The following is a 16,728-nucleotide window of genomic DNA, read 5'->3' as shown; positions in this document are numbered from 1 at the left end:
TTTTTTTGCTTTTGAGATTTTTTTCACGCGTTCTAAAGGAGTTTAGTGTGAACCAATCTAGAAAGGATTACAGTGAATGTAAATCAATCCACAAATTTGTTTGATAAATTGTTCAATGCAACATAAATACCTATTAGATAACTACATAATGGCTATATCAGAAACTTGATTAAAGAAATATGATTAATTTTCCTGTCTACAATATTTTGAAGAACAGAATTTGGCAGTTGTGTTCCCTAAATTAATAAAATAAACAATTGTATCAGGAGGGGAGTCATGTAGTTGAGAAGGAAAAGACTATGGTGTTTAGCACCAAGTAACAAAACACAGGCTATTAACCTACTAATATTGCACTATAATCCCCAAATAGAGAGAGACCGAAGGAGCAAAATTGTGGTTTAGCTTAATTAAAGTAGTAAGAAACAGATTTTAGGGTAAAAGTGAGAAATGCAATTATCCTAATTCAGACAGAAATGGGAACTGTGCAAAGAATTAGAATTCCTGGAATGTGTAGTGAAGACCTTGCTTGATGAAAAAGCAAAGACATGTGAATACTGGAAGCATGTAACAAAATCAGAAAGAGCTGGAAAAACTTACCAGGACGGGAAGCACTCGTGGAGAGAAAGTAGAGTCGGCATTTCGAGTGCAGTCTTCAGAACCCAGATGACTCTGCTTTCTCTCCTCAGATGCTGCCAGACTGTGGAGCATTTATATCTATTTCTGTTTTGTTCCAACTGTCCTGATCAGTTTGTTCCTTGCTCAACAAAGAAGCATTGGATGCTGGATCAAGAATCAGAGGAATGGAATTCAGTTGTACAACATATTTCACTGGAAGCATGTTTTGGTACCAAAGATCTTAGCTCCTCATAATTAAAACAAAGAACAATACAGCACAGGCTCAGGCCCTTCAGCCCTCTAAGCCAAAGCTGACTCATTTTGCCCTTCCATACTAAAACTGACAGAATCCCCATCTCTCTGTTCCCTTCCTACTCATTTTTCATCCAGGTGCTTCTTGAATGCTGCTTGTGTGTTTGCTTCCATCACCTCCTCTGACAGGGTGTTCAAGGCACTCACCACTCTTTATGTCAAAAGTTTGCCTTGCACATCTTTTTTAATCTTGTTCCTCCCCCTACACCTTGAATCTGTGTCCCAAAGTAATTGAACCTTCCATCCTGGGAAAAGGCCTCATACTTTCCACTCTATCCATGCCATTCATAATCTTATAGACTTCTATCAGTTTGCTTCTCAATCGCCTCTATTCGAGTGAAAACAAACCCACCTAAAATCCCCATATCTTGGTAAACACTTTCTGTACCCTTGCCACAGCATCCACATTTTGCTGGTAGTGTGGTGACCAGAACTGTATACAATATAACAAGTATGGCCTAATTAAAGTTCTATAAAGATGCAGGATAATTTGCCTATCCTTATACTTAATGCCCTATCCGATGAAGGCAAAATGCCATAGATCTTTTTACTGCATTATCTACCTGTGCTGCCACTTGCAGTAATCTATGGACCTGTACACCCAGATCCCTCTGAATATCAAGTCTCCTAAGCATTCTACCATTCACTGTCTAACTTTCACCTGTACCTGATCTTCGAAAATGTATCACCTCACATTTGTCCAGACTAAATTCCATCTACCATTTCTCTGCTCACGCCTCCAACAAATCTATATCCTGCTGTATCCTCTGACAATTCTCCTCACTATACTCAATTCCACCAGCCTTTATATAATCCACAAACTTACTAATTAGATTAGCCATGTTTTCTTCCAAATCATTTGTGTAGATCACATACAGCACTGATCCCTGTAGAACACCACTAGTCACAACTCTTCATTCCTAAGAGCATCTCTCTCCTATGACTAAGCCAGTTCTGTATCCATTTTTCCAGCTCACCCCGATGCCATGTGACTTCACCTTCTGTACCAGTCTGCCATGAGGGCCCTTGTCACTGGCTTTACTGAAGTCCATGGAGTCAACAGCAACCACTTTTCCCTCATCAATCACATTCATCACCTTCTCCAAAAACTCGAACAAATTAGTGAAGCACAATCTCCCCCACACAAAACCTTGCTGTCTATTGCTAATAAGTCAATTTACTTCTAAATGCATATAGATCTTGTCCCTGCAAATCTTTTCCAGTAATTTCCCTATCACTGATGTGAGGCTCACAGTAATGTAATTTTCTGGATTACCCCATTACCCTTCTTAAACAAAAGGACAATATTGGATATTCTCCAATGCTGTGGGATCTCAACTATGGCCAAAGAGGACTGGAGATGTTTGTCAATGCTCCAGTAATTTGTTCTTTTGCTTCCCTCAATATTCTGAGAGAGATCCCACCAGGACCCAAGAACTTATCTACCTTAATACTTTTAAAGACGCATAACACCTCTTCCTTTTTAAAAGCACTTGGCTTCAAACTTCTACACTTCTTTCCCTATGATCATCCTCCACCAATTCCTTCTCTTTGGTTAATATAGACACAAAGTATCCATTTTGGATCTCACCTGCCCCTTCACTTAGATTCCCTCCTCTATCCTTGAATGGTGCAATCCTTTCCCTGATTACCCTCTCGCATTTTATATATGTATTAAAAATCTTGGGATTCTCCTTAATCCTATTTGCTAATGACTTTTCATGACCCCTTTCAGCCCTTCTAATTCCTTGTTTAATTTCTTTCCTACTCTCCTGAGTTGGATAAAAAGCAAGATAACATCATACATAAAAAGCACATATAAACAGAGGAGGATTATTTCAAGAGCAAATCGAAACATAGTAGGCAAATTTACATCAAACATTGAATGGCTTTCACATGAAAGCCAGTTCTTGTATTGAGTTCACTAACCAGGTTTCTCACAGTTCTCTAGCAAAGTACAACACAATCAGGAAGAACCATTCCCCATTTTCCATTTGGGAACTCTATAGCCTTCTGGACTTAATTTTTTTTCAACAATTCTAGTTTTTGTATGCCTTTCCCTATGTTTTCCCCCATCCCCACACACCAGGCCTTGTCATCGTATGGGCTGCTACCACACAGAACCCATTGTCAGCATTAGCCAATTGTCATTCTCCCCAGCTGGTGCTTATCCACTCCTTTATCTGTCCAACTGTTCTTCATTCTCTTTGGGTCATATCTCTACCTATTATGTATTCCTCACCCATCTGAACTTATCCCTCCCCACCCCTTGCCACTCCCCCTCCCCCCCCTCCGCCAACCCTGCCCCACCATCTTTGGTCTAAAACCTATCCTTTGTTTCCTACCATTAGTTCTGAAGAAGGGTCACTTGACCTGAAAAAAATAACTCTGAATTCTCTCCACAAATGAGGTCAGGCCTGCTGAGATTTTCTAGCATTCTTATTTTTGTTTCACATTTTCAACATTCATGGTTTTTCAGTTTTTTGTCTTATGTTGAGTTTAGAGGTTCTTACCAAGGGCAAGAAATGGCAACAAAACTCAGTCAACTCAGGATATAGGGATTAAAATGACAAAGAATAAAAAGAAAGATAGGCCTTGTATAAAAGTTCAAGTTCTTAATTGGAGTAAGGCAATTTTTTATGGTATGAGACAGGAACTTCCAAGATTTGATTGGAGTAGACTATTCAACAAGTAAAGAGATGAATGGCAAGTGGGAGGCTTTCGAATTGAGATAACAAGAGTTCAGAGGCATTATGTTCCTTTTAGTGTGAGAGGTAAGGCTGATAAGAGTAGGGAGCAATGGATGAATAAAGATACTGAGGCTCTGGTCAAGAATAAGAAGGAATCATACATTAGGTATAAATAATAAGGATTAAGTGAATCGTTTGAAGAATGTAAGGCATGTAATGGCATTCTTAAGATGGACATTAGGAAGGCTAAAAGGAGATATGAAATAGGCTTAGCAGTTAAAGTTAAGGATAATCCAAAGAGATTTTACAAGTACATTAAGAGCAAAAGAGCAACTAGGGAGAGAATAGGACTGCTTTAAGATCAACAAGGAAGTCTGTGTGTGGAATCAGTTTTTTTTACTATGGAGAAAGAAATGGAAACTTGGGAACTTGAGAAAGTTGGAGATGACTGGTGATGGCTAAAGTTGCGCCTTTATTTAAGAAGGGCTGTAAGGAGAAGCCTACAAACTATAGACCTTTGAGTTTGACATCAGTTATGACTAAGTTGTTGAAGGGGTTTCTGAGAAATAGGATTTACATACATTTATACACATAAGGACTGATTAGGGATAGTCAGCATGGTTTTGTGCCTGAGAGATCTTGATCAAGATTTTTGAGGACATAACCAAAAGAAAATGATGAGGGCAGAGCAGTAGGCATTTTCTCCATGGACTTTATTAAAGCCTTTGACAAAGTTCTGCATGGTAGTCTAATAAGTAAAGTTAGATCACAGGGAATTCAGGGAGAGATTGATAATTGAATACAAAACTGGCTTGATGGTAGAAGACAGAGGGTGATGGTGGAGTATTGTTTCTCAGACTGGAGGATTGAGACCAGTGGTGTTTCATAGGGATTAGTGTTGGGTTACTTTTTTCTGTAATGTATATAAATAATTTGGATGACAATTTAAGATGCTAAGTTAGTCAGCTTGTGGATGACAACAAAATTGGTGATATCGTCAACAGTGAAGAAGTTTACCTAAGATTACAAAGGGATCTTAATCATTTGGGCCAAGTGACAGGTGGAATTTAATTTGGATAAATGTGCAGTATTGCATTTTGGTATGCAAACAAGGGTAGGATGCATAAGTTAATGGTATGGCTTTGGGTAGAATTGTCGAACAGAGAGACCTAGGGGTTCATTTACTTACTTCTTTGAAAGTTGCAAAACATATAGACAGGGTGGTTAAGAAGGCCTTCATTTCTCAGACTATTTTGTATAGGATTTGAATGTCATGTTAAGGTTGTACAGGACATTTGTGAGGCAACTTTTGGAGTACTGTGTATAGTTCTGAACACACTGCTATAGGAAGGATATTATTGAATTGGAGATGGTTTAGGAATGATTTACCAAGATATTACCGAGGCAGGAGGATTTGAGTTGTTAGTATAAACTGGGACTTTTTTCACTGGAATATAGGAGGTGGAGGGGTGACCATATAGATGTTTGCAAAATCAATAGTGGAATAGATTATATGAAAAGCAAACATCTTTCCCTAGGGTTGGTAAGTTCAAAATTAGATGCCATATTTTTAAGTTGAGAGAGACAGTTTGAAAGAGACTGGATGGGTAAGTTTTTCACACAGAGGGCAATTCATGTGTGAAATGAATTGCCAGATGAATTAGTAGATGCAGGTACAGTTACAACATTTAAAGGCATTTGGATAGGTGCATGAGTAGGAAAGGTTTAGAGGGATATGGGCCTAATGTAGGCAAGTAGGACTATTTTAGTTTGGGAAACTTGGTCAGCATGGATGAGTTGAATCAATGGGTCTGAGTCCGTGTTTTATGACTCGATGATTCTATATGCCTATGGCAAAATTAGCCTAATAAGATTGTAAAAAAGTATGTTGTATATAGAAACATCAAAGAAGACTGAAAACTCTAAATAAAATAATAGTGAAAACTAAAATTTTCATTTTTGGTAGAAAAAGGAAAGAAATTAGGCCTCAATATTATCATGAGTTTAACCACCTAGGAGACAGGACTGTAGGTTCAAGTTCTCCTATCTCCATGTTCCAAACTATGCCAGCTTGTAAATATATCTCCATTCTTCTACTGTCACTGGAAACCCATTTCCTAACAGTTTCACCACATTGTCTTCCACCACAAATAAGGTGGTTGAACACCATTAGCTTTGCCAGTGATACCCTTTAACAAATCAGAAGAAAACACTTTTAAAATGCTTTAACATGTATATTTTAAACATCTCAATAGAATAAGTATCAGTGTTATGAATGTTGCTTTTTGCTTGATTAGAATGACTTTAGTCTTACAAAACAGGATAAAATTTGAAATTTTACCAAACCTGCATTTTAAGAATGAAATATTATACATTACAATTAGCATAGTTTGACTAGCAGGTACATAGAATTTAATAAATAGAAATGTAAGATGATTCACTTTTTGACAATGTAATTGGGAGAGTGTGTAAGAGAGAGACAATGAATGTGGTTTACTTGGATTTTTAGAAGGTTTTTGACAAGTTTGCACATAAGAGATTAACATGCAAAATTAAATTGAATAGGTTTGGTGCTCATGTACTGAAGTGGATTGAGGACTGATTGGCAGACAGACAGGAAAAAAGTAAAAATAAACTTTCCGAGTTGCAGGCTTTGTTCACAATATGCATTAATGACATACTTGAGGAAACCACGTGCCATATATCCAATTTTCCAGATGGCGCAGGTTGAGTTGGACTGTGTCCCGTGAAGAGAATTTGGATAAGATTCAGGGCGATGTGGACAAGTTAGGTAGTTGGGCAAATATGTGGCAGATGCAGTACATTGTGCACAAATGTGAAGTTATGCACTTAATGTAACTTAAACAGACAAATTATTATTTTGAAGGCAACAGATTGGGAATGGGGAGACAAAATGAGACCTTGGTGTTCTTACCCAGCTGTTGCTGAAAGTAAACATGCAGGTGCAGCAGATGGTGAAGAAGGCAAATGGTATGTTGGTCTTCATAGAGAGTATTTGACTGCAACAGAGGGATGCAGACTGGACGGGCTAAATGGCCTGCTACTTCTGCTACGTCTTACGGTCTCTACGTCGATCTCACTGAACCTGAAGGTGATGGTACGCAAAGAAAGATTTTGAAAATGATTAGTTGGGGATTTGAAAGAAAAAAAACTGGACTACAAGGATCGAAAGGAGAACAACAACTCAATGATTTGCCCCGGGAGGAGTCAGTAAGGAGTGAATAGATGCAAACGCTCCATTCTGTGTCGTACGTAAAACCGGGATCTTTAGTTTTTCTAGATTACCTAGAAAGATACAAGTTGAAATGGTCACAACATGTCAATGTGGGAATGCTGCCTGATCACAAAAAGACCGCATATGTTCTCAAAACGCCAGGAGGATGAAACTACCAATCATGTTTAGCTTTCAGAATATTATAGTCGAAAAAACGACAATCAGCTGGGCCTTAGTAAAAGCAAATCTTCATTGATTAATTTGATTGAACTATTTGCTAAGAACAGAACAATTCAGGAAATCATTGAGAACAGCAATAGACTTCATCAGACATCGGAGGACTGGGAAAAATGTGGAGACAGAAACTCAGTACTTTTATTACAGAAATGTGCGATGTGTTACATTGTGGTTGGAAGAATGCGGCGGGGCGATTTGAACTAAGTGGCGCAATTGCAAAGTGACCGCAAGCATCGGGAGACCTTGCGGAGGTATTGCAGAAATCTTTGGCACAGGAGAAGATAGGGAGAGGCATTTGAGATCCGTTGGCATCATAAACGGAGAAACGGAGTGAAAAAAACAAGGAATGTCTGCTCCAGCAGCTTAGAACACTGGCTCCGCCTCAGCTGCATAATTCCATTTTATTGTGGGTACCGAAGTTTGAAAGAGTGCGAAAGCTATGGCGAGTTTACACATGAAATCCGCTGGAATGGTACCAAGGGCGTCGGAATTTAGTAATGCGGCGGCTCTCGGTGATATAATCGTGCTGAGAAATTGATAAGGCGTCATTGCTGTGTTTGGTCGAATACATCAGATTAGATTCCCGACAGTGTAGAAACAGGCCCTTCGGCCCAACAAGTCCACACCGATCCTCCGAAAAGTAACCCACTCCCCAGACTCATTACCCCACTAATGCACCTAACACTATAGGCAATTTAGCATGGCCAATTCACCTAGCCTGCCCAATTCATTGGTGGGAGCAAACCGGAGCACACCTACGCAGGCACGAGGAGAATGTGCGATTTCCACACAGTCACCCGAAGGGGGAATCGAACCCGCTGCCCTGGCGCTAAAATCTTTCCAGTGACAGAAAACACCATGGGGACATAATAGTGAAGATTTGCGAAGAATTAAATACAAAACGTGGAAATACGTTTTTATAGAGATTTATTTGTGATGCCGAATCGCTTATCTGAAATGCCAGTCACTGGTACTAGTCAAAGCAAATGTGTTAAGTCCTTAAAGCGAATAAATCCAAGGCGGCGAGAGAATGTATGAGAATGGAATTAACTGTATCTTTCGATTTCCACACGAAAAGAATGAGCTGGATACTATTTTAAAAAATATATCCTTCTGTGTTTTGTTCATTCGAAATTACTGGGCATGCCTCCATGGAATTTAATTTAGACAAAATGACTACTTTCATATGCAACTAGTCAATACACCACTTGCAGAAGGAAACAGTGGCCCAGCAAAACACAAATAGCCGAATGAAAGTACAATGACTCAATAAGAGAGGCAGGTGGAAGTGGACAGCACAGAGTGGGAGACAGACCGGCTCTGGAATTAAAGATAGGTTAGAACGTGATCAAAACAGGTGGAAACAGGCAAATACACTATTTTCTCCAATATGAGAAAATTCTGAGAGACACAGAAATTCGACAAGTCAGGTCTGTCTGTCTTTATCTGCCTATCTATCTAGCTAACTATCTACCTATTTTTCTTTCTTTCTATCGATCTTTAACTAAAGAATATGTCATGATTTTAGATTACTTACAGTGTGGAAACAGGCCCTTCGGCCCAACAAGTCTACACCGACCCCCAACCCACCCAGACCTATTCCCCTACATTTACTCCTTCAACTCACACTACGGGCAATTTAGCATGGCCAATTCACCTAACCTGCACATTTTTGGACTGTGGGAGGAAACCCACGCAGACTGTGCAAACTCCACACAGTCAGTCGCCTGAGGCGGGAATTGAATCCAGGTCTCTAGCGCTGTGAGGCAGCAGCGCTAACCACTGTGCCCTGCCGCCCAAATTGCACTTTACAGGATTATGGATTAAAACGGATCCTCTCCGCTATAATTTTCTTTCTGTCTCACTGGGCACGAAGTTCTGGGCTGCTGCTCTCATTCCCCGATATATTCTTTACCTGCGGGGCATTGTCTTTTCTGTCACATGTAACTGTATATAAAGACAGGAACCGTTCAATAGGCGTTAATGACATTAAATATTATTAACTCCGCCTCATAGCTGATAAATTTGTATTCTAATCAGAAACCTATCGGGCAACTTCAAGGTTACAGAACCCCTCCCCCTCTCACGCTTTAAACTTGAGGTTTGCCTAAATTGGTAATAACATCGGTTATTGGCTCGTTGATTGCTGTTGTCTTCGTTACTGAAAACAAATTTCGCTGGATTTAACAGCGTCTTTCTGCTGAATACATAAAATCGCTGCTTATTGAGAGTCTTAGCATCTTCTCACTGAACTGGGGTGCAGTTTGCACAGATCATTGATCAGGTTCTCCTGCCTATCTCTATAATACATTGGCGGAAATGCAGCGCTTGGGGATGTCTTTGTTGATTCTATACGTTCCGGTGGGTAAGTAAATCGCAATCGCGCTTTCCTGAAATCTGGAGATGTGCTTTATCTCGGAGTGGTTTACTACTTTGATGACATTCGCTATTTGTGAAAAGATCTTTTTAATCATTCTTTTTATCATTTTACGTAGCTCCCCAATGTTATTGGGGATCATTCACAAATTCCTATTCCGCAAAGAGCAGAAAGAGTCAGAAGTACAGGAAAGTAATTTCCCATTTGTTGATGAATACTTTTTGAGTAGGTGTCCTTTCCATTTCCTGCTCTGTGTATTGATTATGGAAAACAAGTTTCCAGAAGCTTGTCCTCTACTGTAGAACTAAAGGCAACCCTTGTCGTATTTAAACACAAGCTGCAGAGAGCGAATATTCTAGTGTGTGAGCTGGTGGACATATAACTAAATTTACTCATTATATAACATGACTTGTTTCAATGCAATTTATTAGGTTACGTTAAATTAAATAATTTTATGTTAAATTAAATGATGTTAAATGATTAAAATGTGCTGCTTCACACACTGAATAAATTCCTAACCAAAATGCCAACTTTAAAAATTATCATTCCCTGTTAATTTGAATTCCCTCAAGTTTTATGATTTAGGTTTGAGTTAATATTTCAAGTTGCCGAGGATAGCATCGATCAACGTCCGTGAAATTATTTATCTTGTGTGATTGCAGCGGGTTTCTGATGTCCACATTTGAAAATATGATTTAATTTCATTAATCCGCATCACTTGCCACAAACGGCAAAGTTTCTCAGTCTGATAAATTGGAATACAGTGGCACGTAGGGTGTATACAATTTTCGGCGTTTGTTGTGCTCCTGCAGAAACAAGGTGTTAAACAAGACGGAAATCCCAGCAACTCGAATCAACAATTTCAGCGTTTCAGTTGCGTGTAATTTATGGTTTCAATTCATGCGACACCGTAATTGTTCAGCAGTTTATCAAACTCTCCTAAGATACCCGACAGAAAAAAATATAATTTCACAGGAATGACATCTTCCGTCTTTCTCAAGAGTTCCTGCGGCACACCTTCAGCAAAATATGCATTTTTCTGGCAGAAGGCATGTATGATTTAACTTCTCAGGTATGTGTCCAATGACTTGGGAAGAAACTCTTTCATAAGGTGCGCCAGATTGATGTTGACCAACTCATTGTTGGTTCCTGTCTGCCCTGGGGTGACTGATGGCGGTGTCAATAGTCTATACATTTTCTGTGAAATAAAACCCCGGAAAAATATCGGATCCAACAGGACTCATTCGTCACCCGAGCGAATGAACTGATACTCTGGTCATGTCCTATTATAACGATGGCTTGACAGGCGATTTCATTCTGTCCAGTTGTAACTAATTTCATCAGATCTTCGACTTGCCCGAGTGTTAGTGAAAGGGAAGTCAGGCTGGTTTGTTTAGCAGAGGCACACTGATGCCAGTCTTGTAACAAAGCATAAACTCAGTTGTTTCAAACTTTGAAATGGGAAAAGAAACAGACGATATCGGAACTGCGCCACATTATTCTTCTCAATCCACAAAATATATAAAATGGGCTGCAAAATCCCTTTGATCTAAGCCCAATATCAAAATCACTTATTTACAAAGCCAGCACCATTTTTAAAAAATGCTCTTTTGGGGAAGGACATCATGAGTAATCCAATTTCAGAAGTTCCACTTTGCAAACATAACGCTCCTTCGTTTTTAGAGCAATCTTCCATAACCTACCTTATTGTCTAAGGTTTGTCCTGAAATAATTACTTGGCCTCAAATTCTGCCTGACTACACTTCCACGAAACAATTTTCGGCATTTTGTGACATGAATGCAATTGTTGTTATTGTACCTCTTGTAGAACCATTCCTATTAATCACCGTGATCTAAAATGTCAGGGTTGTCACATACGAAAATCTGACTTATATCTTGACATAACGGTAGCTTGGCCGTCCCCTCCATCGAGTCTCACAACGAGCCGTTCGAGATTCCTCTTTCCACAGCGAGACACCAGTTCAAACGCCGAGCAGATCAAAGCGCCGTTAGCGGCGAGATCAAAAATTTGCAACTGGAATTGCGAGCAGCTGCAATGATGGAAGCGTTATTCAGTGTGTACATCGGCGGATGTAGCAGAAAGATTTATAACAATCTAAAACATAAACCGGTTAGGTGACAGAAAGAAATGGCTGTCGCTAAATGCTGTTTCGCACGCGACACGGCAGAAGGTGTGTTTCATTTGACTGGTTAGTAAGGACTCTGTTTAGAGATACTTTTGACTAGCCGTTATTAATAATTAATCTCTAATTTTGACCTGCTCAGAACTGCTATGAACTACTTCTGAGGCAGGTGGGACTTAACCTTCTAGTTCAGAGGTCGGCATACTACCATAGCACCACAGGAGCCCGGGATATTGTTCACAGATATTTTATAACAAATCTGCTCAGCGATATTATTACGCAGTTCTCGAGCAGCCGGAGACTTGAACATGAGCTGTCTGGTTCCAGAGGTATGGACACCACCATTGCACTAAAAGGGCCTTTAAGGGTTGTTATAAATTATGTGTAACTTTCATTCCTGTACCTAAGGTGCAGATATATTTAATCCGCATGTCCAAGGATGTTACGGCACTCCTCTGGAATAGTCAGATTTGACCCGGGGAGAAAGTGAGGACTGCAGATGCTGGAGAATCCGCGTTGATAAAGCATAGCGCTGGAAAATAAAGCACAGCATCTGAGGGGCAAGGGAGTCGACGATTAGGGCAGGACCCTTCTTCAGTCCTGACGGAAAAGTTAACTCTCTCGCTCCTCGGATGCTGCCTGACATGCTGTGCTTTTTCCAGCGTCATACTCAATCAAGACTTGAACCTGGGCTATCTGACCTTCACTGTTGCTGTGGGTCAAACTCGGAGTAAATCCTTCCTTCAGCGCTGTAGTTATAGCGACACCAAATAAATGGCAGTCTTTCAAGAAAGCAGCCCACTAACATCTTCTCAAGACCAAATAGTGATGGTCAATAAATACTCAGAGACTAATACTCAGTGTAAAAAAGTCTCTTCTTATTTCAATTTTGCTTCCTTTGCAAAACACGATGAAACTGAACGTCTGATCCTCAATCTATTCATGAGTGATAAAACTTTCTTTCAACCTATTCTATTCAGCGCCTTCATGATTTTGAAAATTTCCATCAAATCATACATCCAGATAAACTCTGAAGTATAATCGCACATTTTCTCTGAAAAGCTTCCTTTGACTTGTTAAGTTTTAACGTGAACCGCAATAAAGTGGTTGCTGCAGGTTTTCCATCTTTGTAAAATGAGTATAAAGAAGACTACTACTAAAATTGGATACTAGATTGAATTTATTCACAAATAGAATCTCTGAATAAATGGCCAATTATAGTTAATGAAACACAGAGTTTGTTATTTCTCTGACTCATGGTCTGATGGGATGTGTGCTGTTCAACTGGGAATATTTTCTAATGGCTACATTGCTGAAATTCTGTGTACTTTCATGACCGGTGAGTTCAAATAGAATTTTAAGGATAAATTTCAGTCATTATCGCTGGACAGAATTACATCCTGAGTTTATGATTCTAATCTTCCTGCAGGACATATTTTCAGGCATTATGTAATAAATATAAAATGTTAAGGAGAAATGGGTTGGATATAGGATTATTTAGGTACAATTTCATTAATGCTACTAAACAATCTCTGTTCTTAGATTTTTAGAATCCGCCTTTTTATTTTTCAGTTTCTGCAGTTGATTCCTCCGTGCAACCTTCCAGTCAAAATGCTACAGTTGAACCAGTGAATGACAAAGGTAAACATTTTATCCAATTGGAGTTCAATATTTCGTAAAATATTAAATACAATAATAAGGTAATCTGTGGTACTGATTTAACAAGACTTGTTAGGAAGTTAAGTGCCAATACATATAGCTGTATGAACAAATACTTTATATAAATGATTTGGATGTGAATAGAGAAGGCTGATTGCACCAAAATAGATGGTGTAGTCGACAGTGAAGAAGATTATCTCAGAGTACAATGGGACCTTGATCAATGGGTGGCAGATGGAGTTTAATTTACATCAATGTCAGGTGTTTGCTCAGGTAAACCAGGGCAGGAGTTATACGATAAATGGTAGGGCTGTAGGGAGTGTTGCTGAACAAAGAGACCAAGGGGTGCCGGTGCATAGTTCCTTGAAATTTGATTCACAATCAGATAAGATAGTGAAGAAGGCATTTGGAACACTTGCCTTCGTTGGCTGCAGCATTCAGTATAGGAGCGGGGATATCTTATTGCAATTGTACAGGACATTGGTGATGCCACTTTTGGAATACTGTGTACAATTCTTGTCGTCCTTCTACAGAAAGGATTTTGTTAAACCTGAGAGGGTGCAGAAATATTCAAAAGGATGTTGACTGGGCTGGAGGATTTCAGCTATAAGGAGAGGGTGAATGGGCTGGAGCTATTTTCCCTGGAGTGTCGGAGGCCGAGGGGTGTCTCATAGCGGTTTATAAAATCATGAAGGTCATGGGTAGGATGAATAGTTAAGGTCTTTTTCCTTGGTCAGGGAGTCCAAAACTGCAGAACATAGGTTTAAGGTGAGAGCAGAAAGACTTAAAAAGGGCAAGAGAAGTAACATTTTCACACCGAGAGTGGTGCGTGTCTGGAACGAGTGGCCAGTAGAAGTGGTGGAAGTGAATACAATTACAATGTTTAAAAGATATCTGGATAGGTATATGAATAGCAAAGGTTGAGAAGGATATCGGCCAAATGCTGGCAAATGGGCGAGGTCAGATCGGGTTGTCTGGTTGGCTTGCATGGATCTGTTTCCATGCTGTATTACTCTATGATTTTCTGGAAGTATACTTGAGACTCAAGATCAGAAATCTGCTCTGGTTATTTGACAATGCTAAAAAAAAGTAAAGTCTCTTAAAATGGCTTTGTTTGATGGTTAGAAATCTGTTAATCTGGCAGAGTGCTCTTCAATTTGCTGAAACCTATCCTGCCATTTCAGGTCCTGCGCTATTTTTAGTGAAAGGGAAAACTAGAATCTAAAGTGGACAGAAACGTGAAGAGCGTTAAGTTTGATCCATATTTCCATATTGTGCAGATATTGACTGGAAGGACTTTGTTTCATTTTTGAATTCTAAGCGTTGTTTTGAGATGTGCTTGCATGCATTTAAATTCAGCTTTTTAGAAAAGAAAACAACAAAAACCTTCTTGGGGTGAATGTTCCCATGCTTCAGAAAGCAAAGAACAAAGGAGAGAAAAACACTGGGAACTTCTCTCGCAACAAGCTGGCAGGTGGTGGAAGGAGCTAGAGATAGAGATCTTTTGAAAAGACAAGAGTCATTTATAAGTCAGTGAGTATGGGGGATTCGTACAGGCACAGTGTGCAAGTTTGTGTCAGAGAGAACGGGTGTGTGACAGCAAAGGGATTGTAAGCTTAGCAGTCTCCAAATCAGTTTTGGTTGTAAAGTCCTCTTGAGTGGTTTATTATCAGTTCACAAAGAAGTTCAGAAAAAGAAGCTTCTAGAAGGAGAATTCAAGAAACCCATGTTATGAAATAAGTTAACAGTGTTAGTTCAAATTAGAATCTCAAAAAGAGGCATTAACTAAAGCCAGCATTTAGTGAATCCACAGGTTTACTCGGAACTGTAAATTTGAAATAGGGTTATGCTTCACTGAGAATTGACTATCTGGAAGGTTGTTGAGGATAAAAATGTTGAACCATTATTTCTCATATTTCTAATGAGACCATTTCAATTAGTTATTGCATTGTGCAAAATCGCTTGTTATTTTCCTGTTTTCTATGTGACAATCATTGATGTTCTTTTAATGGTAAGTACATTGACAGCTTCTTGTCAATATGCTCAGTGACTGGCCACCATGGTACATAAATTGCAAAGTTAAAACTTATGATCTACCAAGCCAGGAAAACTCTGGGATTTTACATGTCTAGTATCACCATCAGCTGGAATCTGAACACTTGTAAGTGTTAACCGTTAGGTCATATTCAAACTCAATAATAATCCGAAAGAACGAGAAAATGTTTTGGAGCAGTAGAAAACAAATGAAAATTTTGATAATCCTACTTTCATTTATTGTGCTATGTTTGTCCTGCAGTGTGACAACATCGCCTCGCACAACTGACCTGAACTCTTGCACAATTCCCTTGGGAGTTAAGACCTACAAAGATCTTAATATTTCTGTTGCATCCTAAGTACGCTTACATTTTCCTGCCTGTAGACGTTGTAAACTCGAGTTATCTCAAGGGTCTCCAAACTCGTGAGAGAAGAAATAACTTCAAACACAATTACGATACGTCAGTGAATGCGGCATGGTGCCTTTACCAGTTTCAGTACGACAATGAAACCAACTCTGCAAACGTCAAAAATCACACAACACTGAATTTATAGTAAAAGTTTACGGTGTGATACAACTGAAAACACACAGTGAACTTTTGCTATAAATTCTGTGTCTTACAATCGTGTACTCCACAACCACCTGATGAAGGAGCAGTGCTCCAAAAGCTAGTGCTTCCAAATAAACCTGTTGGACTATAACCTGGTGTTGTGTGATTTTTTAACTTTGTACACCCCAGTCCAACACCCGCATCTCCAAATCATGTCTGCAAACGTCGCTTTTCCACAACTTATTTACTCGCCTTATACAAGAACTTCCAATGTTTCCGAACCTTTACCAATGATTGGTCCCATCGTTTGTGTTAAACGAGAGTAGCCTTGATTTGACCTGAGAGCGATAGAAACCACAAAACACCAATATCGCTCTTTTTTTGTTCATTCACGTCGCGCAGTTTCAATGCTTTAAGTAATGTAACAGGGAATTGCGAATCAGTGCATGCGTGTGCACATGAATGGCATTCGGTGTGTAAATAGTAATAGATTTAAATCCCACGAACTGAGTTTTGCTCAATTTGCATTTCTCGCCAATTAGTATTGAATTTAGCATGCTGATCGATTTTCACTGATCTTAAGTACATGTACTGCGATTTAGAATTATTTTCTGTTTTACCATGGAGTAATGACAACAACTTTTATATATATATACATATATTATTTCATATGCTTTTGCTCTCGATCGGTGGCACGGTGTCTCAGGGGTTATCACTGCTGCCTCGAAGCGCCAGGGGCCTGTGTTCGATTGCACCCTCAAGCGAGTATGTGGAGTTTGCATATTCTCCCCGTGTTTGCGTGGGTTTCCTCCGGGGGCTCTGGTTCTCAACCAAAGTCTAAACATGTGCAGGTTAATTAGATTGGCCAGGGTTG

The 16,728-nt window shown here is 39.4% G+C and overlaps 1 pseudogene across 1 annotated transcript in view; it reads left to right on the top strand.

The window, feature by feature from the left end:
* The window catches only part of LOC122555638 (scavenger receptor cysteine-rich type 1 protein M130-like), a 149,260-nt pseudogene that overhangs the window by 91,052 nt on the left and 41,480 nt on the right, over nt 1-16,728 (top strand). Inside the window, exons 14-16 of the transcript XR_015759256.1 lie at nt 10,468-10,538; nt 11,753-11,939; nt 13,183-13,251. The product of XR_015759256.1 is annotated as a scavenger receptor cysteine-rich type 1 protein M130-like (transcript). The remainder of the gene's footprint in view (nt 1-10,467; nt 10,539-11,752; nt 11,940-13,182; nt 13,252-16,728) is intronic.

Source organism: Chiloscyllium plagiosum, unplaced genomic scaffold (genome assembly GCF_037043375.1).
Source record: "Chiloscyllium plagiosum isolate Xiang-an unplaced genomic scaffold, Cpla_swu_hap1 HiC_scaffold_13, whole genome shotgun sequence".
NCBI lineage: Eukaryota > Metazoa > Chordata > Chondrichthyes > Orectolobiformes > Hemiscylliidae > Chiloscyllium > Chiloscyllium plagiosum.
Note: the sequence above shows the minus strand (reverse complement) of the source record. Positions and strands in the feature narration are given on the sequence as shown.